The sequence below is a fragment of the Pteropus medius genome, unplaced genomic scaffold, assembly GCF_902729225.1.
Source record: "Pteropus medius unplaced genomic scaffold, Ma_sr-lr_union100, whole genome shotgun sequence".
NCBI classification, from domain to species: Eukaryota; Metazoa; Chordata; class Mammalia; order Chiroptera; family Pteropodidae; genus Pteropus; species Pteropus medius.
The window spans coordinates 21359571-21383221 of record NW_024342473.1 but is presented as its reverse complement, the minus strand read 5'-3'; positions in this window follow the sequence as shown (position 1 = coordinate 21383221).

The window sequence follows — 23651 nt, the reverse complement described above, 5'->3', positions numbered from 1 at the left end:
TGCCTGGGTGTTCCATGTAAAGTTCTGGAGACCTGAATTTATCTCTAATTATGACTTTAATGCTACTTGAGCTAGTCTTAAGAAAATAGAAAAAAATTTCAAAAAACCCTTAACCCAGTCAGCAAAGTCAAGCCCATAATAACTTATGGGAATCTTTGATTTCACTGTTATGGTTAATGTCAATAAAAGATGCTCATGGACCACCTAATTTAATATGTAAGTACTTGTAGATTTAGTAAGGTTTTATATAAGGCTTTATTCCTCCTGGTCAATAGCTTAGTACGTAATAGGCACTGGTTAAAATTTAATTAATTTCCTCCTTCTCTGATGACTAATATCTCCATGAATCTGAGGTAGTTTTTTGAAATCTTTTCTTAGTAGAGTGGGGGCTTATGTTTGTTTAGAATTAGCCACCTTGTCCCAACTGTTTTTACGTTTTTTTCTAAGCTTCAAATTTCATGTTCAAAGTCAATGTTATCTGTACACTTATTATGTTAGACACAGAGAGAGATGCTATGAACCAAGGATGTCATTCATCCTCCAGGCTTCAGCCCCACCCCAGGTGGCCACAAGGGGTCCCCAGAGAACTCCCCACTTGAGGAAACAGGCCCACAGAAATGAGATATATAATGTGGAGAGGAGGTTATACTTTATTCCTTCAGATGACCATTTCCACGAAGTTAGTGACCAAATTGACAGACCATTTCTTTCCTCTGAGAAGTGAAAACCAAAAATAGGGGTGTTTCAACACTCAAAATGGAGGAATGGGGAAAAAAGATGCCTTAGACATATTAGGGTCAGAATGTCTACCGAATTTTGTACAGCACAGTATTCCAGAAGGCAGAGCTTCTCCCACAGAAGTATCTAAATTTGATCACTGAAATATAGGTATTGATGTTGAAAGGATGTATAGAAATTTGCTATTAGTTGTTTTAAATCTAGGCAGAATAGATTTTGCCATGCTAATTCACAGTGTTACCATACTCACTACATCTAATGCTTGTTTGTTTTGACAGTCTTTTAGCTTTTAGTCCTGGATGATGCTGACATTTCTCAAGGTAAATGAGTTTCTTAGATTATCAAGACTAATTTTTCTCTATATCCCTATTTAGTTCAATTCAATGACTATTTTCTTAATCATAGTTGAGTATTTCTAAAAGTGATGTTGTCTTAAGTAATTACATTACCTCAAGGAAAGCTGTGTTGTCTTCATGTAAGCACTGTTGAATATTTAGACTAATTCCATATTTAAAATGACTTTTAATCATTTGCTTTATCTCACGAGAGACCAAATGTATCTATTAGGTTGTCTTTTAGGGCAACACACTCTACACCTAATTTTGGAATCTCTATTCTTAGATTTAACTAATGTGTTATGTGTTATAAAATTGTTTAATATTTCACTTTCTTTAATTGATTGAAAAAATTGGCTTTTCTCCCAGAGAAAGAGAATTCATTGTTTCAGTCAATAAGTCACTCTGGGACAGGTTAAGTTTGTCCTGTGATAACTCATTTGAATACTGTTTTAGGAAATAACTGTAAATGTTGGCACTATGTAGACAAAAGAAAACAAAAGGGAAACTGAGGTTTTATATTTTGGATAGATATATCTTTGAGTGCCTACTGTGCAAAGTAGATGGTAATTTCATTATGAATTAAGAGTTGGTATTTATTTGGAGTTACTAGGGATTATTCAGACATATTTGTCACTAACTCTCTGATCTTGAATAATTCATAAGTCCTTGTACTTCAGCTTTTTTTCTGATTAGAATAAAGTAATGCTCCCTGTGCCCAACAGGAGGAGTTCTGTGAGACATAATGAGATCAATCCATGTGAAAATACAACTAACTGTAAAGGTGCCTATAGTTTGACTCCTTTCTCAAATTAAAGAATTGGAATAATGGTGCCAAATGAAATACGAGATACCCAGTTAAATGTAAATTTCAGATAAACAAATAATTTATACTTGCTAAACCTGGTAAATCTAGAATGGGGTTATTGAAGCTGTAAAGGGCAGTCTCTATCACATTCCAAAGGAAAGAGAAATTTCCTGTCCCTCCTGTCTCCTGCCTTGGTCACTGATTTTCCTGGGGGCCCTTCAAGAACCCCTTTAGTTAGTCTTAAGGAAAACCCTGATAACCCAAGGTGAATCTAGCTGCCTGAATGTAGAAACTTGAATAATTCAATAGCCACAGCTGTTTGAGAGATTTTGAGAAATGCCTCGTAGATATTTTTGAAATTAAAGTTCAACTAAAAATCACCTACTTTTCTCCATTTGAAAATGAAGACTCAAGCTCAAATTTGTGAAGTGATTGCTTGCCATCATACAGGTAGCTAGAGGAGGACCACAGCTAGAATTTCACTCTCTTCACTCCTGAACCAATGTTTTTTTCTACTCCACTGTGCTGTACCTAGGGACTAAATCCAGGCAACCACTTTCTTTTGTAAATAAAGTTTTATTTGAAACCCAGCCACAACCATTCATTTACATGTTGTCAATGGCTACTTTCTTTCTACAATGGCAGAGCTGAGTAGTTGCAACAGAGAATGTGTGCCCAGTAAAGCCTATATAAGAAGTCTGTTGATTGAGATGAAGGAGAAAGGGTGTCTTCACCTCAAACTGGGTTTGTGCTTTAATTATTGCAGGTAGACCATACTAAGTGTATAATATCCTTTTCAAAAAATGGCAAAGCATAAACTGCACATACCATGAATGAATACAGCTAGAACTTCACTCTCTTCACTCCTGGACCAATGTTTTATTTACCTTGCTGTGCCTAAATTACTATAACTGTGGTAATTTAATTTCAGAACTGAACTTTACACTTTTGATCCCATAATGAGGGCACACTACATGATTAGTGAATAATATTTATGGAGAGGTCATTGTGCACAGGGCATTATGTCTGTTTTAGGCATTCTAAAATAAGGCACACTGCATGGTTTTTGTCATCAATCTGACAGCATGTAAAAAAATGCACTGGATTTATTTAGTATTATCTATCACATCTTAATAATTCCAGGAACACAATGAGATATATGTTATATATGCATACAAATATGGATGCTTCCACATTAAAGTATCTTGGATATCTGCAGATACCAGACTAACAGATGATAGGAAGCACCTCTAAGGAAGTTGATCTTGTCTCAGTTTTATTCCTCTCAATATGCTAAAGGCTATCACAGGAAAGAGCAAGTTCCTTTTTAGGTTGAAAGTGTGTAAGCAGCTTCGAGACTACCATCAGGAAGTTGTAGAGATAAGAGCTGGACGACGTGGCTAGTAAAGTCCCTTTCTCTGCTGGAATCCTATGATTAACAGCCTATGACATTCTAGGACTCCTGTTTATAGTCTCCTTTTCCTCAGTCATTGGCGATCTTCTTTTCATGCAGCCCATATGGATAGACATTAATAACACAAGTGTGTCTACAAATACCGAACTATTACACATGTCTTCCTAATGAGACTATTTATTTACTTCCTCATAAAATAATCCTAGCATCCACATCCCCGATACTATTCTTTGATGCATATATTGAAAGTCACACATAGCTTTATGCCTTACTAAGTTTGCCTCAAACTTCTTTTGAAGCTACAAATACCCTCTTGCCACAGGCCTTGCACTTGCAGAGATATTTTGATTGCTTTGAAAGAAGAGAATGATTTTCAGGGAAATTCAGAAAAAATCGTAGCTGATTGAAAATCACACAAGATACACTGTAAAGTTAGATCATATCTCAAGCTATCGTGAGGTTCACATAACCTATAGGGATTCCCCAGTAGTTGTTGGACCTGATTTTCTGCAGGCGATGAAGAGCCATAGAAGAGTAGTCTTTAATCTCATATAGGAAATTTTTCTTTCCTAGGCCACATAAACAAGAAAGAGAATCAGCAGGTACTGACATCCATTCTGCGCTGTATACTTTATACATTATTTTGTTTAATCCACAGAATGAGTTAACTATTGTTAGCCTTTCAGTTGATAAATGAGGAAATTGATTCTCAGGCAAATTATGTGATAAACTAAAGGTCATATAGCTTGAAGCAAAGGAGCTAGCATCCTGGCTTAGGTCTGCTGAATTTCAAAGCTCCTGTTTGGTGAGTTTACCACAATAGGTAAAATGAGGAGTGCAGTGAGGAATCCAAGTAACTCAGACTTGGGCTGTTCTGATTTAGCTTTAGCTATTTATAGCATGTTTTAACATCATTCCAAATATTTTCATTAAGCCCTTGCTGTGTTCAAGGCACTACGCCAAATGTTATGGGAATGTAGAGAGACATTGCCACCCTCAAGGACCCTCAAGGATCTTATAATCTAATTAAGGATAAAAGACATGACAACATGAAAAGATAATTGAAAATGGAAGGCTACTCATTCCAAGAGCTGACTAAGTGGAATATGTAAGTGATCCTGGGGTTAGAGAAGGGCGAGACACTTCCAGCTGCAGGTGACACTACACGGGAAAGGAACGGAGTCTGAATGCAATATAAAACATAATTACAGCCCCTAAGCCAGTTGAGGGTTGCATCATAGACATCGCATCTAGCCTAAAGACCTTTTTGTTGGCCTGAATAGTTTTTTTTTTTAAACCATAAGTCAATTTACATAAAAATCTGGTTTTTGGTTTTTCTCGAAATAATATTTCAGAAAATCTAAGTCATGTATGCTCACACAGCAAAAGTCAGATCCTGTGTTTTCTAGTTTGCTGTGGCCTCTGCCCTCCCAGGAGCTACAGCTGCTCTGCTTGTCACATTTATATCTTGCCTGACCTGAAGGGTATTAAGTTTATAACCTCTGATAAGATTAGGGAAATGAGACCCAAAGAGGGTGAAATAAATTTCCTAAGATCCCAACTAATTAGTAACAGGATGGATTAGACTCAAAGACTCCTGACTATTAATCGTTTTATTTTTACTAGACCACATTATCATTCATCAGAATCAATTTATACTTTAGTAGAAAATATGAACTTAAAACAGGCATGTAATTCCTTATCTAACATCCATTTGATCAAATATGTCTGGAGAGTCATAATTTTTTAAACCTTAAGGAGGTAATGCTATTTATATGTCAGCTATTGTGGAACAAGTTCACCAAAGTCTGAGGCATCATCCTAAATGAAATAAATAAATATTTCTGCCATGAAATGTATGAATGTGAACCCTAAAATGGAGAAATAAGACTATGCAGAATGATACATCAATTCAGGTCAGGTTTTGCTATCAAATCAGTTCAGATCAGGCTAGGTTTCGCAATAAGTTTTTTGTGTTTCAAGACTTTTAAGATTTCAGAACTGCGGATAAAGCCTTGTGAATAGTTATAACTATCTGAATACCTTTGTGTTTATTGGCTCAGGTTTTTATCTATAAAATAACGGTAACAATAGCTTCTACTTTATCAGATATTTAATATATGTAAAAAACCATGCCAGGAACATAGTAAGATCTATATAAGTAATGGCTATTGTTATTATTATTTTCTGTTATTGGTATTTTTGTTTAAAATTTTATTTTGTATATTCTTGATTTGTTTTTCTGTAAGTATCCCATGTTTACTTTTAAACACACAGAGGTGCTCTAGCCCTATACTATAAGTTCTGTATGGCTTACCCTGACCCAGGGGGCAGGAAACAATGACCCATGGGCCAAATGTGGCCTACTGTCTCTTCATATGTACCTCAGAATGTTTTTTACATTTTAAAGTAGATGAAAACAAAAATTAAAAGAGCAATATTTTATAATGTGAAAATTATATTAAATTCAAATTTCAGTGTCCATATATAAAGTTTAGTAGAAACAGACATAGTTATTTTCATGTTTTCTATAGCTGTTATAATGACAGATTTGAGTAGTTGCAACAGAGACCATTCGTTCTGCAAAGCCTAAAATATTTCTAATCTTGCCCATTATAGAAAAAGTTTGCCAGCCCCTGCTCTGATCTATTCCTGGTCACACAGTTCCTGCTGCTGTCAGTTTCTCTGGTTCCTGGCTTAGTTGCCCTTTTCCTCCCATATATTGCCTCGGCAAGCAAACTCATTTCACTCTATCTGGTTTCCTAAGAGGACTTTGGATTTGCTTCTGTTACAGTTTGGGATAGCCTCCTTCTCCATTGCAGAATCTGACCTTCACATTTCTTCCCGTATCAGTTTCACCATGGACTTTACTTTCCCCTGTGTTCCTGGTTCTAAGAGCAGAAACCAGTAGCATGATCTATGGCTCATCTATTATTGATCCGTGGAAGAAGAGGGTGGGGAGCAGAGGTGCATTTGCTCTGAGATAATGCACTCTGCATTTTTAACTGTTATTTTAAGGATGTCAAAACTCCAGCCCAAAATAAGTCAGTTAGATCCTGTTTTAAAATTCTCTACTTTTCATACTATAAGTATTTTGCAGCCTAGTTTACCTGTAGATAAAATTGATGATAAACACGAATTTAGTGCAACCTGAATTCTGCATCAGAGTGTCTAGAATAAGCCCTGGTAACTGTTGAGGTTGTACTTTACACTCGCTTCTTAGTAAATAGAGCCAATGGAGCATGAATAGAAGAAAATTGTGCGCACTACTCAAACAGTTTGGGAGCTGGCCGTGTCACTATTACATGAGTCTTGATTTGCAAGGACACACAAGGCCTTTTTATCCTCCCTTCCTATCAAGCCACTACTTTTCTTTTTCATACAGCAGTGATTTTAATGGTAAGTTCGGCTTGGGGTAGGTGGAGGTAAATTGAGAAAGGGATTTGAATTATCTAGAAACTCTTAACAAGAGAGCTTTGTTCTCATTTCTCTTGGATAATGTGCACTTTGAAGTCTTTCAGGCTGATCTATATAAAAGAACATTTCATTACTTGTAGGTATAATTATATAACTGAATAATGAATTTGCTAACCAAACCTTACGAGCTTGCCAACAACTGAAACTACAGTAGATCCACAGCCTCTTCCTACTCACAGTTCTTTAAGAATTGATTACCTTAAACTACTGTCTTATTGGTGATGTAGGTTTTTAGTATCATCAATATTGTGTAGTTAGACTTGGGCAGACCTATGCTCTAACATTTACTAGTGGCCTGAGCCTCAGTTTCCTCATCTGTTAATATCACTTCCAGAGTGATGAAAGGATTAAAGAAAAGGATATAAATAAACTGCTTTGCCCAGCATTTCAGACTTAGTGAGCATTCCATAAATGATAGTTGTTAGTACTATTAGAAGTATGTATTGAGCAGCCATTGTGGGATTTCAGTCTGGCCAACTGTATGCAACTTATTATTTCAGATAACTCATGGGTAATTTAGATCGATTAAAAGAAGCATTCAGTGTGCATTTCATTCACGATTTCATGTGTGCATATATTTAAAATCACCAAATATAATATTACCAGAGAACAATTTTCAAATATTAAATACATAAACATGCAAATGATAATTATTTTAAAGCTGAAAACGGAAGAGGATATTAGAAGTTCATCCAGTTAATTGGCTTCATGTAATAGATGAGAGTGCTTTGTAATTTTCTCAAAGTCACACAGCTACTTTATGGCAGAATCATCTAGATTTCTAAGCCACCCTTTCCAACTTCCTCACTCAGATTCTTACATTTAATTTAATTTCTTTTTAAAAGCGTCCCTCCTCTTTCATCTGTAAATGTAGAAACCATTTAGACAAATTATTCTTTTTAAGAGCTTACAACTTCCTGTTAAACACCATATTTACTGAGTGGTTGAAATAGAAGTAGCTCAGTTCTCTACCAAGTAAGTGCCTAAGAGGCTGCCAGCAATGGAAAGAAAGTCTCTACTTTTAATTCATCATGAGTTTGCTTAAGTGTAAGGAAATGAGGAATTGGAATACCGTCATTATGAACTACCTCAACACAGACACAAATGTACACACACCACTCACTTCACTACGATGTTCTGTTTTAGGTCAAATCCTTGTGAGAGTATTATTTGCTGTGAAAGAGGAGTGAAGGGGAAAGAGATGGATGTAGCCAAATAAATATTTCTACCTGCTTTCTTTCCATGTTGAACTTAACATTATTAGAGTGACTTACGTAGATAATTATAAAAACTCATTTTGTATAATGGTATTTACGAATTATTTTGAAATAGTCTTCTAATTTGTAGAATGGACATTTTATACTCCTATTTGTGATTAAAAAATATCTGAGAGATGAATGATTTATCAAGGTCACATATCTAGTCAATAGTTAAACTGGGTTTCAGAGTTTGGTCTTTAGGCAACAAGTCCAGGTTTCTTCTGAGGAGGCCATGAGGTTTTCCACACCCCCTCTGCCCCCCATATTCATGGGTCTCAAGTAGCCTAGGAGGTAAGGGGAAAGAAAAAAAGGGGAAGGACTGCCCAGCATGAATAAGCTATTTTTTTCTTAGAAAATGCTAAATATGCATTTTTAATGCAGGTTAGTGAATGTTTTCTTTCTTATGGTTTAGTTTAGAGCATCTTATTTGTAAGACTTTAGCAAGACTCATTCTTAAAACATCTAATTCAGTAGTTGGCACAAATAGTTGCTACTTTTTTGGTCCCATAATATCTAATTAAATTTAATAATAATAATTACAAACCAACTTGCTAAATAAGAAATTGCTACCTAAACAAGTAAGTCTGTGTAATTTTCCTCATCACCTTTTTTCTTTGTTTCCGCACTCTTTCTGTTCCATTATTCCACTCCTTTTAGTCAGTTGGGACTAAGTCCTCACATGTAGCAAAATGGATGGGTGGTTTGATTTTCTCAAAGATCCCCTTTTGCAATTTCATTTTATGGGTTTATTAGTTGTCTTTATAACTCGAGAGCAATGGTGGAGGCATACCCATCTTCTTTTCTTCTTAATTTAAATAAGTTTTATTTAAACTATTGATTTCTGGCTTTATACATTCCCACCTAATTTTTAAACTTCAGGGATCCTGGGTCTGAACCTGTCTTCTCTACTGCCATTGCCATTTTTTAGGCATGTAAAGAAACAGATCTAAAACACAATGTCTGAGAAAGTTTGGAAGTAAAGGAATGGAAAAAGAAGTATCATACAAATACCAAGATAAGACATTTAGACAAAAGGATTATTAAAGATAATGAGAGATACTTCATAATATGATAAAAGTTCCATTCACCAGGCAAATGATTTTTAAATTTATATGTCTCTAGTAACTTAGTTATAAAACATACAACACAAAGAGTTATAGGAATACAGAAAATATATAAAGCTACAATCAGAATGGTAAATACTGAATATGTGTCTCTCAGCAACTGGTAGAACTAGCACAACAAAAATTAGTAAGGACATTAAAGATTTGAAAAACACAAACAACACACTAGATCTAATGGATATATTCAGAGCACTGCAACCATAAACTGCAGAATATACATACAAATTCCTTTAATACCCATGAGATATTTTTTAAATTTAACCAAATGTAGAACAAATCTCATCAAATACCAAATAAATAAAATGAGAGTATATTCTCAGACAACATGAAATTCACCAAGAAATGAAGACCCCTTAAAAAGCCACATATGTTTAAAAATTAAGAAATATACTTCTAGTATATTAATCAATTGTAAAATATGAGTACCATGGCTTATTTTGTTATTAAATTGTAAAAGTTAAATTATGAGAACTGGGAAAACTTTAACCAACTCAGTATTGCGTTATATTAAGGAATTATTGTAGTTATATTTTTAAAGAGTTTTTGTATTTTTAAGCTATTTACAAATGAAATATTTACCAATGATGTGTTTCAAAATAGTGCTGAGAAGGCAGTAGTAGATAGGAGATAAAGAAAAAAAAATGCCCATGTGTTGATAATTGTTGAGTCTGGATTATGAGGCCAAGTTGGATTCACCGAACTATTATCTCAACTTTTATATATGTTTGAAATTTTTCATAATAAAAAATTCCAAAAGAATTTACTTAGAAATAACCCCTGAATCAAAGGAGAAATTTCATTGAGAGTTAACTAATATTTAAAACTGAACGATAATTTTAAATGCTGTATAAAAACTGTGGAATGTAGTAAAAAGTTTTGAGAAAAATTTATAGTCTTTAGTGGATATATTGAAAAGAAGTGGTTGAAATTACTGACATATGCATTCATTTCAAGATATTAGAAAAAAAACACACAAAGAACATAGAAGGAAATAAAAAATCTAGAAAGAAAACCAATATAAAAATAGCATTAACAAAGCCGAGGATTGGTTCTTTGAAAAGACTAATAAAACTGCTAAACACCTGGTGAAATTGATCAAAAACAAAAGAGAGAAAAAAACAATCAACGTGAGGAATCGAAAAGGTATTACCACAAGCTTTTCAGACACTTGAAAGATCGTAGGAGGATACTATGAACCTTACAACAATAAACTTGAAAATTTAAATGAAATAGATAAATACGTGGAGAAATACAATTATTATAACTGACACATAAGTCACAATAGTCCAGTAACAATGAAAGCAATTAAATCTATAATTTAAAAATCTTCTTGCAGGTAAAACTCCAGGCCCAGATGACATCGCTGAAAAATTATACCTAACTTTCAAAGAACAAATAATGCCCATTTTTACAAACACTTCTGGAGCCTTGGAATAGAAGAAACACTCCAACTAATTTTATGAGCAGAGCACAACTTTGATACTAAAACCCAACAAATGCATTATGAAAAAAAAAAGAAAAAGAGAATAATAGCATTCATGAATAGAATTACAAGTATTCTAAATAGATATTAGCAAACTAAATCTAATAATATGTAATAAAGATAATATATCATAAACAAATTGTTTCTTTTAAGAACACAGATTTTATAACATTTAAATAGCAAGCCATTGCATTTAAAGTTATCAGAATAAAGTAGAAAAATCATATAATCCCTTCGTTAGATAACATCTAAAAAGTATTACATAAATATCAATATCCATTTTTGATTAACCTCCAGCAAACTGGTAAAAAATAAACTTTCTCAAGTTTATTTGATGCACAAAAGTAGAAAAATTATATAGTGACACCCCATGTACCTATTTCCTACATTCAAACATTTTTTTAACACTACCAATTTCATTTCATCTATCACCCCTATCATTTTGCTGATACATTTTGAAGCAATTTCCAGGCATCAGATAATTTCCCCTTAAAACACTAGTTTGTACTTCTAATAGATAAAGACTTCCAAGATATTCTTAATGAAGAAGAACAAAATGAGAAGATTTGCTTTCTGAATATTAAGATATATAATAAAACCAGAGTGGTATTGATCCTAGGATAAAAATAGAGAGCAATGAGTGAGTCTGAAGAACCTCAAAATTGACCAATGTATTATGGACACTTGATTAACAATAAACTAGGCCCTACAGAGTGGTGGAGAAAGGATGATATTTTTAATAAATGCTGTTGGTTAAATTGGATATCTATGTTGGAAAAATAAACCTCATTCTCATTCTCACATTCCATACAATAATCAGTTTTATTAAACCATAGATCTTAATGTAAAAGGCAAAATAATAAAGCTCTGTATAATAATACAGAAATTTATCTTTACAATTTTTGGTTATGAAAAGATTTAATATACTTAGATGCACCGATTATAAAGAAAAGACTGATGCATGACTACCACTAAAATGAAGACATTCTCTTCACCAAGATAGCATTGGGGGGCGGGAGGGTAGTGGTGAAAAAGGAAGCCACAAAATGACATTGCTATTCATATTTTATGGACTAAATTGTGTTCTCTCAAAATCTATATGTTGAAGCCCTAACCCCCAAAGTGACTGCATTTGGAATTAGAGCCTTTAAGTAGGTTATTAATGTTTAAAAACGTCGTAAAGGTGGGCCCTAATCCAATAGGACTGGCTTCCTTATAGGAAGAAGAGACACTAGAGGTACACACACGCACATAGAAAGACCATTTGAGGGCACAGTAAGAAGGCATCTGTATGCAAGTCAGGAAGAGAGGTCTCACCAGAAATCAACCCTATCAGCACCTTGATCTTGGGCTTCCTGCCTCCAGAATTATAAGAAAATAAGTTTCTCTTGTTTAATCCATCCAGTCTGTAGTATTCTGTATGATAGACCTAGCAGACTAATGCAAGATATAATTGACAAAGAGCTTGTATTCATAATATATAATGAATTTCTACAAATCAGGCAGCTCAATGAGCAAAAGATATGAGTAGGCATTGCACAAAAAGGACAGTCAATTCACCAATACACATAAAAATAAAGGCACTTAATCTCATTAATCAGTGATATATTAATTAAAACTACAAATTAAATACATTCGTATGCCACCAGGAGAGTTAAAATGAAAGTGATCTTCAATGGCAAATATTAGTGATGGTATGAGCAGTGGGAATGTTAATAGGAGTGTCAGTAGGTTCGACCACTTTAGAAGAAGTAATCAAAGTTAAAGAGATCCATACCCTATAACCTTGTGATTCTGCTCCTAGATATGCATAAGAACCTTAGTAAGATGTAGACATGAATAAGTATATTCAGAGTGATATTATTTTTAATAACCTCAAACTGGAAACAACCCAGTCCACCACCAGTAGAATGGATAAATTATGGTGTAGTCATACAGTCAAGTATAGTCTACAGCAGTGGTTCTCAATAGGGGCATTTAAAAACTCTAGAGGATATTTGGCAATGTCTGAAGACATTTTTGACTGTCACAACTGAGTAGGGAGGATGTTACTGGCATCTAGTGGGTAGAGGCTAGAGATGCTGATAATATCCTACAATGAACAGAACAGCTCCTCTCACCAATGAATTATGTGGCCCAAAATGTCAATAGTCCCAAGGCTGAGAATATTCATTCTATGGTAATAAACTAAGAGCAGCTGCACAAATAATTTGGATCAGTCTCGCAAACATAATTTTGAGGGGGAAAAAGCCAATCTCAAAAAATGCGCAACTGTATGATTTTATAATATTCCAGTTCATTTGTTAAAACTAGCAAGAAGTGTTTAGCATTACAGTCAGAATTGTAGTTACCTTTGGGGGAGTGGAAAGAGATGGTAATTTGAATGAGGCAAGAGGTAAGTTTCAGGGGTGCGGGCAATATTCTATTTTCTGACCTGTAATCTGTGTGAGGGTTACATGGGAATTCACACTATGATAATTTTTTAACTCTATTTTGTGTAGTTCATTTTTCTGTCTGCACAATTAAAAATGCTTAAAAACAAAGAAATATAAAAAAAATAATTATGAAACTATTGTTGGAGCACTCTGGAGAGTTGTTTAGCCTCTCTCTCTCTCACTTTTTATTTTTATTTCATCCCAAATGGGATGACATGTTTTAAGAGAATCTGAATGGAGAAAGATGCATAGATAGCATGGAACATCCAAAAAAATCTTTTGAAGAGATCTATTTATAAGATTTTTCAGAAATTTTTCCTGTCTCCTTAGGGGTCACATGGCATAACCAAAACTTTATTAACAAAATGATAAAATCAAGGCTGCGAGACCACTTAAAATGGTAGTCAAAGGGCCTGGAGATTAGATGGGTTTTATGGTCTCCTAACAAATGAAGAACATGTATCTCTTTTCAGTTGTTCTTGTTTTATAATCTCCCTAAAATGAGAGATCATAAGAAGGAGAGTGAGGTGGTGAGAAAAGGAATCATAAATCTTGAAATTCAGTAATATGCTGCCATGGACATTGTCTTGTTTGTTGTAGGATTGAAACATTACCATTCACTTCACATGTGCCATAGGTACTATTAATTTTCTACCTCAGTGCTTGTCCATTGCTGGAAGTACTATTTACTTGTCTCCTAGCAACATAAATTGAACTTACCTGATTCAAACCAGTGTCATTCACCTCCTCTGATGTATTTTTCTTATTGTTTCCTTTCCAAGCACTATTTTTATAAATTCTACTTTGGATAGTAGAGCAGGCTTAAAGTCTGGTTTTCTCTGTGTGAAATATGATGTTAATTCTAACTTTTGAGTTATATCGTTTGTTTTTGCATGTGCTTTGCTTTTGGGAGGGAGCAAGAAGTCAATTTCTTTAATGGAATCAAAGAATCTTAAATTTTAGAAAGTCCACGGAGATTGTCTAGTTCATGAAATGGGACAAGTGGATTTCTAACCTGTACTTGAACACAGTAGATGTTGGGGAGCTCATTAACTTACAAAGTCTCTCTCTCCTCCGCCCCCTCATTTTTGCAAAACTTTATTTATGAGAAAGTTATCCTCTGTATTAAATTCAAATATACAACTCAGAATTTCCCATTCATTTTTACCCACTTTGTTCCATCTTTATTATATTTGTGATCATTTTTATTTCGATTTTTCTCCATAATGAGCATATGCTAAATAGCATACAGATATTGTCAAATCCCTAAAGTCCACAGCTGTGCAGGTTACAGACTTAATTAGTTTGATGAACGTTACCACCACAGGTGGATTTTCTGTGCCAAAACTACTTCAGTTACCACTGACAAATGCCTACACATCAGTTACTTTAGGCAGAGCCTTCTTCTAGGCACAAAGGAGAATTATTATAGGTTAGCCTGAGTACCCAAGAAGCTGAATTAACGACTTAGTTTCATATTCTTTAAGCTCATTTTCTCTCGTGACCAAAGCTTTCATCTCTACTAGGGACTTCCCTGATTGTAGAAATTATCAGTTTTCAGCTACTCTAATCAATTCTGGTTAACTTGGATATTGAGAAGGAAAGAGCTTAGAGACAATTATTAATGTTTAGAACAACACTAGTCTAAATATAGAACAAATGGAAAGAACATAATTCCGTTTACTTAAAATTACATCCAGTATTTAAGAACACATCCATCTGTTCTAAAGACATTATCGAAATGTATACAAGTGATACTCATGTATCCTAGGAATCCAGAATATTACATACATCTGTTGATTTTAAAATGGCCTTAAAATGGGCTCTTAGAGTATTTGTATTAACTGAGTTGTCCTATTTTTTTTTTTAAACACAGGCGTAGATATAGAAGCAGATGTAAGCTCTTTCTTTTTCTTTTATTAGATCACTAAAATCATCTCCTTTCACAGCCCTAATTCTTAGGATCCAGTACCCAGGGATCATTCCCACATTCATCTTTGCCTATACCACTGATCCTGTTTGAGGCAAGTCAGTCATTCACTTTTAAGAAAAACTAGGCAGAAGAAGGACGTGTTATTCTGATTGTGAAGGGAGAGTAGCATCCTTAGCACAGCTCAAAATGCGATTGTCGATGTTGTTCCAAACAATAAATGTTTTTAAATGCATGGAGGGCTGTGTTCATTTATAGGAATTTTAATTTTTTAAAATTAAAATTCACAAAGCACTATTGTTCTTGTTTCTGTTGTGTGTTGCTGTTGTTGATATTCTTGTTTAAATCAGAGCTCAGCTACAAACAGGTTTACCTACTTCTGGACTGCAACTCTTACCAGGGCATGTTGCTTCCTTTCTCCAGAATGTTCTCTTAACGTTAAATTTGGAATGGGTGTTAGGATCATGAGTCAAGAAGAAAATGAAAGATACTCACAGTCTATCTTCTAATCTTTAATTCCTAAGCATACAGAGAGTGAAGACAATGTCATGTGTAGTTCGACTCAGCATTCATATTGCGAGCAATAAATGAAGACAAACATTTTCTGCTTTTTTAATGAATACTTTTTCTTCTAACAGTGCTGGAGGAAAGACAAGAAAGAACTAATTCAACAACAGTGAAACAGAATAAAATTGGAGATTGACTCCATCTGGCTTTGGGGCTAGGGAGAAAAACATCTGTGGATGTTCCAGAAATTTGATGCTGGGTTTAGCAATGCTGTCATGGTCCCATCTTTTGTCACCCCCTCCATGCCCTGGGACAGGGGTTCCCAATATTCAGGCCACAATAGGAACTGAGCTGCACAGCAGGAGTTGAGTGGCCAGCTAGTGAGCAAAGCTTCATCTGTATTTGCCGCTGCTCTCCAGCACTAGCATAATTGCTTCAGCTCCACCTCAGATTAGATTCTCATAGGAACACCAGTCCCTGGGGCCAAAAATGGTTGAGGACCGCTGCCCTAGGATATTCTCAGCAGGCTTGTTCCACCCTTCTCCTCTGCTTCATTAAAATGTCTCCCTTTTCCACCTCTTTTTTATTTCTGTGGGTGTGAGGCCACGGCTAGGCAGTCGGACTTCCAAATGCTATGTTTCAGTCCAGAGTGGACTGTATGAGAGAGTGCTGAATGCAGCTGAGCTCTGACCTGTATTACTGGGAAGGACTTTGGCCCTGAGACAAATAGCCTGGGGCTCTTTCCTTTGCCAATGTACCAGAGAACTCTGATATGAGTTAAAGTTCTTTCTCTGACGACATGTATCACCTGCAAATGTCAAGTGATAATTTTATGTTGGACAAAAGGGAATCAGCTCACCACTGAAAATGGAACTACTTCAGAATTGCATGGGGAGAATACATTCTTCTGGGTCCTTGCAGGCCATTTTAAAAGATTTCTTCAGATTCTGTTATTTTTTAAAAAAAGTTTCTTAGGACCGTGCCATTTCTGTAGAAAAATAAGTGTTGGCAAAAAGGCTTAAGAATGAAGGGACAAGAAACTGTCTACCCAATACTGTGTCCTATCTAAAAAATAAGAGCAAATGCTTTTGTAACACAATGTAAGAAACATACTTCTAAATGCTTTTTATATTTACTTATAATCCTCATAACAATCTTACAAGACAGTAATCCAAGTTAACTTGAGATAGGCCTACAGAAATGAAGTCACCATCCACATTTAGAAAATGGCAGAGCCAAGATTCAAACCCACACTCTCTGGTTCAAGTTCATGCTCTTAACCAATTATGTTATATTTAGCCAGTCATTAAGAAGTTTATTCTGCACACTGCCAAACATTAACATTGAAATGTTTGAAAAAATCTGAAGACCAGGAGTTATCCTCCTTTTTCCATCTGGATGTTGGTACTCTGTAGAGAGATAGTGGATGACAGAACATCTTATGGCTTCTTGTGGAGAGGCTGTCAGCTGAGATGTAGGCAGATATATCAACTGTGGCAACCATCAACTTGGCTCTGTCCCTCCACAGCAGAGAGTGAACAATGGGACTGGCAAATTTTAGTAGGGAACTGATCATGATGGATTGAGGAGCGCTAAGGAGATTTTAGAGCCTTTGTCCAGAAGACTGAGAATGCTACTGGTGCTCATTTGGCTTAGTTTCTCTAACCTCTAAACGCATCCCAAAATGCCTGAGAATCACACACCTTCCACAAAGGCCATCAGAGGGTGCCCCAGCAGCCACCCATGGCCCTTTTCATTGACTTCTTCTGACTTCCTTTGTCTCACTCTGGACTCTTACTTTGTAGTGCTGATTTGATCCTTATGATTTTCAGCTTAGAATTTGTACTTGTCCTTCCTGCACTTGTCCTTGTGGAGCCTCAATCCATTTTTTGTCTTGACTATTTTCCTCATTTATTATTTCGGAGGGATCTTAGAGTGTTTTCATAGACTCTAAATCATCCATTGAAATGTACATTGGAGCTGCTTTAAATTTGTGGGTTAATTTGGGAAGAGTTGATTTATATTTTATAAAAATGGTGAATCCTCTCATCTCTACTATGCTGTATTTTTACATTTATTCAAGGTTTATTTTCTCTCTATAAATTTTTGTAGGTTTTAAATGTAGTTCCTGTATATTTATTGATATATTTATTTCTATAGGTTCTATATTTTCATTACTCCTTTGAATGAGGTATTTTTCATTATCTTTTCTAACCGGGTATTGCCAGTATACAGAGAAGCTTTGAATGTCTGAATATTTTGTAACTTATCCTTTTCTAAAACCTTTATTAGATCCTAAAGCTTTTCAGTTGGTAGGCTTTTCAGGAGGCATTGACTTTTTGTTGCACAGGACTTAAAATTTTCCATTTGTCATGGTTTCTGCTACGAACATTTTCCTGTTAAGATTTATTTCTTAATTTTTAGTGTTCTCATTATTGGCAAGCTCTGCTTATTATGCATCCAACCATGTTTCTTTTCTTAGATATCAGTCATTTGATATCAGTATTGGCTTGTATTAGATTAAATTTCCTGTACCTCTTAGACTTTAGAATTTGGACATGGAGGCTCTCTCGTAGGAACTGGGGAGAGAGTTGTTAAGTCTTTGTAATTTCTTTCTCTCACATTGCCACCTTTTGAGGGCTTGGCTGTGCTCTGCCTGATCTAGGATGCTACCTGAACAAATAATTCAGGGATGACAGGGTATCATATTATGGAGTCCGGTATTTTAACGTGATTTATTTTTATTATGAACCTCTATAATCTTCAAATTTAGGGGCTGTTATTGGGCTGATAGGGTCACAAAACACATTCGTTCGACAAATATTTACAAAGCACCTGCTATAATTTTTAAACAGCTATTAACAATGATGCTGATAAACTATCAAAATTTTATAATTTATAAAGATTTAGATAGTACTATCATGGGTATTATTTAAATCTTTATACATATTATTTCATTTATGCTCACATCAACACAGTGAGGTAGTTTTATAATCTCTTTTGTAAACTGTCTTGAAGAGGTTTCTAACTTGTTCAAAGAAACACATTTAATGTTGGAGCCAAGATCTGAACTTGGAAAAACCCTTACTCTTAAACATCAAGAATACTTCTAGTTTCTGGTGATGTAAAGAAATTGAAAATAAATATTCAATACTTTCAATATATTTAGAAGTCTATTGGGGATATAGATATTCTAATAATATATAATATGTAAAATGTAAATATATCATAAGTAGAAGTATATAGAAGGTATAATGAGATTATAGGGGACATAATGTTACCTATGATACCATCACAGATTTGCTTTTTAGTATGGATTTTGACATTACAGTTGACCCATAAACAATGACCCCCTCTGCAGTCGAAAATCCATGTAAGTTTTGACTTCCCCAAAACATAACTACTAACAGCCTACTTTTAACCAAAAACCTTATAGATAACATGGTCAATTAACACATATTTTATATATTATGTCATATGTATTATATACTGTATTTTACAATAAAGATAAAGAAAATGTTAATAAGAAAAGCATGAGGAAGAGAAAATACATTTATAGTACTGTACTGTATTGATACTGTAAATTTTTAAAAAATCCACATATAAGTGGACTCATGCAGTTCAAACCTGTGTTGTTCAAGGGTCAACTGTACTTCATTGGAGACCTCAAAGGAAAATTGTTTTTAAATTTTGTTACTCTATAACAAAGATAAGGAAAATTTTTTTCTTTGCTTATCAAATAAAGATCTGACAACATCTTCCTCTCAGAGATCCAATTCCCTTTAGTCTTCACTCATTTGTGCCCCATGATGCTATGTTTCTTAGGGTCCTGTCCTTATTTAGCATCTCTTCTTGATTACCAGTCCTACTCCAACTTATATTTATGCTTCCGTTTTTCATCCATAAAGCTATATTTACAGAATGCTAAAAATTGTGAGTAAAATATATTTTAAAAATATGTCAATCCAGCTATTTTGACAATACAATCAAAGGCTGTTTCCAAACAAATAGTTGAGTTAGTCACATATGCTTAATTTATTTATTTTATTGCATAGATAAAATTACTGAAGTTTTCACTTTCCTTGGGGCCTTTTAGTTTTATATACATTTATCTAGATGTGGCTAAAGAGTTAAACTAGTTGTATTTGCTTTGCATCAGTCTTACTTCTTAAATTGTCTTTTGCTTTTACGTAAAGACATAATTTAATGATTAGTAGCTAATAAAAAGCATGGATTATAACCTTTGTCAAGCCAGATATTAATTATGTTCTTCAAAAATGAATTGTTTATGAGAACATTTTTTATTTTTAAATGAGTTTGTATTTTGAGATCTTGTTCATATCAGCGGATAATTACCAAATGCTTTAGGGGGTCTGACTTAGCGTGATCTGAAAGTCCTTAGAAAGCCATATTTAGATTCTTCCTGCTATAATTCTGATGTATTCTGATCTTGATGTGACTGCCTCTTGCTGCTGTTGAGTGTATGCTCATGTTAATAACACCTTTTCAATTCTGACAAAGAGAAGTAGTCGCATTCAGCTTTATAAATACATTGTCCAAGAGTAACTCAATAATACCTTTTGAAAGTACGACAGCATGAGCCATGGTTCATCCTCAAATGCTATTTTCTCAGTTCAAGGTCCCACCGCAAAAAATAAATAGGTAAATAAATTAAAAATCTGTATAACCACTGTAGAAAGTATGAGAATGCGCCTCGTGGATGTCTGAGTGAGGAGCGTAATTGACCTACAGCCTCAGCTGTACTATGAAATCCATTACTGTGTTTCCACTGAGGCCATGCTTCCCGTGGGCCATGCCGGTCAGTGACTGAGCAGGGCAGAGATGTAAAAGCAAACCTGCTTGCTGAATGACATAGGAGTCTTCTGACAAATGACTTTGATGTGAGAATTCTTTAAAGGCTTTGCCAAATTCACTTAGAACTACACTGCTGCTTAGACGTTTCCACCCAACCTTCCCCCTCTCTCTCCTCCACCCAGGGTCAGGGTTAGTTCTGCATCTCTGACAGCTCTCACAGCCTCTCCTGTTCCCCTCTATATTTTCCCTAACAAATCTTTATGCAGCTAGTAAACCCCACCTTGACATTTGCTTCTTGGAAGATCTGGTCTAACACCATCACCTTTCAAGCTAAGATAGTATTACTGGCTTAGTTTTAAAGCCAACCGAAACTCATAAATTTGTGCATTTTATATCATGCATTGAAGTCACTATATAATTATGTATTTAGACTCATAGGGTGAAACTTTAAAGTAACTTAAATTATTCAATACATATTTATTCTTGTCAAAGTTGTTTTGGGGACTTTTCCTTCCTACCTCCTTGGGTGAAAATTTGGGCAGATATTATTGACTTTTATGTTACTCTCAGATAACAAAAAAGTTATTTAAACATTTTAGTTTACCAAATCATCTTAGTGCATCAATTGAAGTGCCCACTCCCATGTAATAATCAGAAGGTTTAGTAAAATTTCATTAATGTTCTTCCTCCCCTTCAGTTTAGGCCTATGGAGCTATCTCCAAGTTTTAGCAAGTGTTTAAAGCTGAGTCCTTTTCTCTTGGGTTGTTGGGGAATCCTGTCATTACTGGAGACCTCTTGTTCTTGTTTTCTTGATAGGGCCAAATGCCGAGCTTCTGGCTATTTGTTTAGATTCTCTTTCATCTCTGAGGGATGTATCCAAACAGCTGTAGCATCTTTCTGGTGAGGTCTCTAAACACATTGCAATGGCCCTCTAGAGCCACACCTAAGATAGTCCCACAATGACTTTCTCAGGTATCTGCTCCACAGGAAACACACATCCTTTGTCTGGCAGACTCTGGGTGTGAAGGCTGCCTCAGCAGTCTCACCGAAGAATAATATTGTCACAGCAGATCAGAATTCATTGTCACCCCAACAGTAGGTGGGGGGGAAGGAGAGGTGCAAAAGTATAGTTAGCATTTTCCCTTCATTCTTCCTTAAGTGATGCAGTGAAGAATCACAGGTCATTGAGAGTTAATAGTTTTTATTAAAAGTATATTTTAGAAAGATAAAGAATGCCCCAAGGTGGCACATGGAGAAAGACAAAGTATACCCCAAGGAGGCACATGGTCCCAGCACAATAACTAACACAAAAAGGCCACAAAAAAGAATGGGCCACAAAAGAGCCCAGAAGTAGGAATGTCTGCCTTATATTTGGGCTGCGATGGAGTGGTTCCAAAGGCATTCTAGGTGATTGGCAAGTGAGGTCATTTGATTGACACCTGGCTGCTATATAACTCTTTGCCTAATGCGCATGTGCATACTCAGAATTCTACTATCATTGAAGTGTTCTTGTACAGTCTCTGGCCTAGGCCCCATTCCCATCCCTGTCGCTCATGTCTGACTAGCTACCTAACACTATTAACTTCAGCAGTTTGACTGCCACAATCTCCTTTCCTTTAGCTTCTAAGGCATTCTGTCTCTTAAACTCAAGGGGATGCAAATCGAGCTCTATCTTAGCCCTTTCCCAAGGCTTGGGGGATGAAGGAACATCTTCTCTGTATTTCTCATAGGTTGGGGTGTGGTGGAGTGGACAGAACACTCAGTATGCAATATTTTTTTTCCAAAATTACTCTAAACTCCAAGCCCCTTTTTTGACCACTTAACCTTTCTTGCAAGCTAGAGCTGTATTTTATGTCCTATGTCACTACCATTAAACAACCTTCTTTGCAATGTTAAGCAAACTTCCCTACTTTTGTGGTCCCACTTTGGAATGTGGGAATAGTTGGCACCTATTCAATAGATTGATATTCAAAGTGTAGTCCAAGTCCCAGCAGCATCCTCACCAGGGAGCTTGTGCAAATGCTGAATCTCTGATCTCATCCCAGACCTACTGAATCAGAATCTGCATTTTAACCTGGTATCCAAGTGGTTTGTACGCACAGTAACTTTTGAAAAGCACTAGCCTAGAGTACTCAGATGAAACAGGGGTAAGAAGTATCTTATTTTAACATTCTGTTACCACTATACTTAATATTTGTTCAATAAACATTTATTGACTACTACTAGGTGTAAGATATATTCAAAAGGCTTAATTAGGGACTTGGAGGGAAGCTTGAATAAGCTCATACATAAACAAAATGCAAAGAATAAAGTTAAAACGCTAAGAGATTTTCTGTAGGATTTTAGAGGAGGAAAGGTTATTTATTTATATATTTATTTGTTGGTGGAAATTCAGAAAAAAATAATTTGAATTGAGCCTTGAAACACCTGGCCATGTAGAGTTGAGGAATTGGTCATTCTATGTGGAGGGATTAGAGTAAATAAAGTCACAGAGGAGCACATCACAGGCATATGCACAGAGAGTAGCTATATTTGACTGAAAGAGAAGGTATGTGAAGGTGATACTCGGGGTAACACTAAGGAAGCTACACTGGGGCCTGGAATGCTAGGTCAGAGTTTATATTTCATTTAGAAAAGAAGAGAAAGGGTTACTCTAATGATGTTTATAAGATTCTCCTTAGCTGCTATTTTTCAGCAAATACAAGCATGTTAAAGGAATAGTTTGAGACTTTAATTCAGTTCTGAAGTTAAAATCTGACTGAAACAGAAAGTATAAATGTGGAGATGAGGTCTGTATTGTACTAGGTGATCCCAGGTAGGTCCTGCTATCTTTTTAAAAATTTTTTTAATCTTTTTTATTTTTATTTATTTATTTATTAAGTTTATTGGGATTACATTGGTTAATACAATTATATAATTTTCAGGTATACATTATCATTTGACATCTGTATATTCTATTGTGTGTTTACCACCCAAAGTCCAGTTTCCTTCAGCCACCATATATTTGATCCTCTTTACCCACTTCACCCTCTTCCTACCTCTTTATATTTGACTCCCTTTACCGCGTCTACCTTTCCCCTCCTCCCCCACCCCATTAGTAACCACTAATCTATAGTCCTCTGGTAACTACTAGTCTATAGTCTATGCCCACGAGTCTCTGTTTGTTCTGTTTATTTGTTGCTTTTAGGTTTACATCTCACATATAAATATCATGTGATTTTCAACTTTTTCTGTTGTCGCAAATGGAAGTATTTCATCTCTTCTTGTGGCTGAGTAACATTCCATTGTATATATGTACCACAGCTTCTTTTGATGCTGGTCATTTC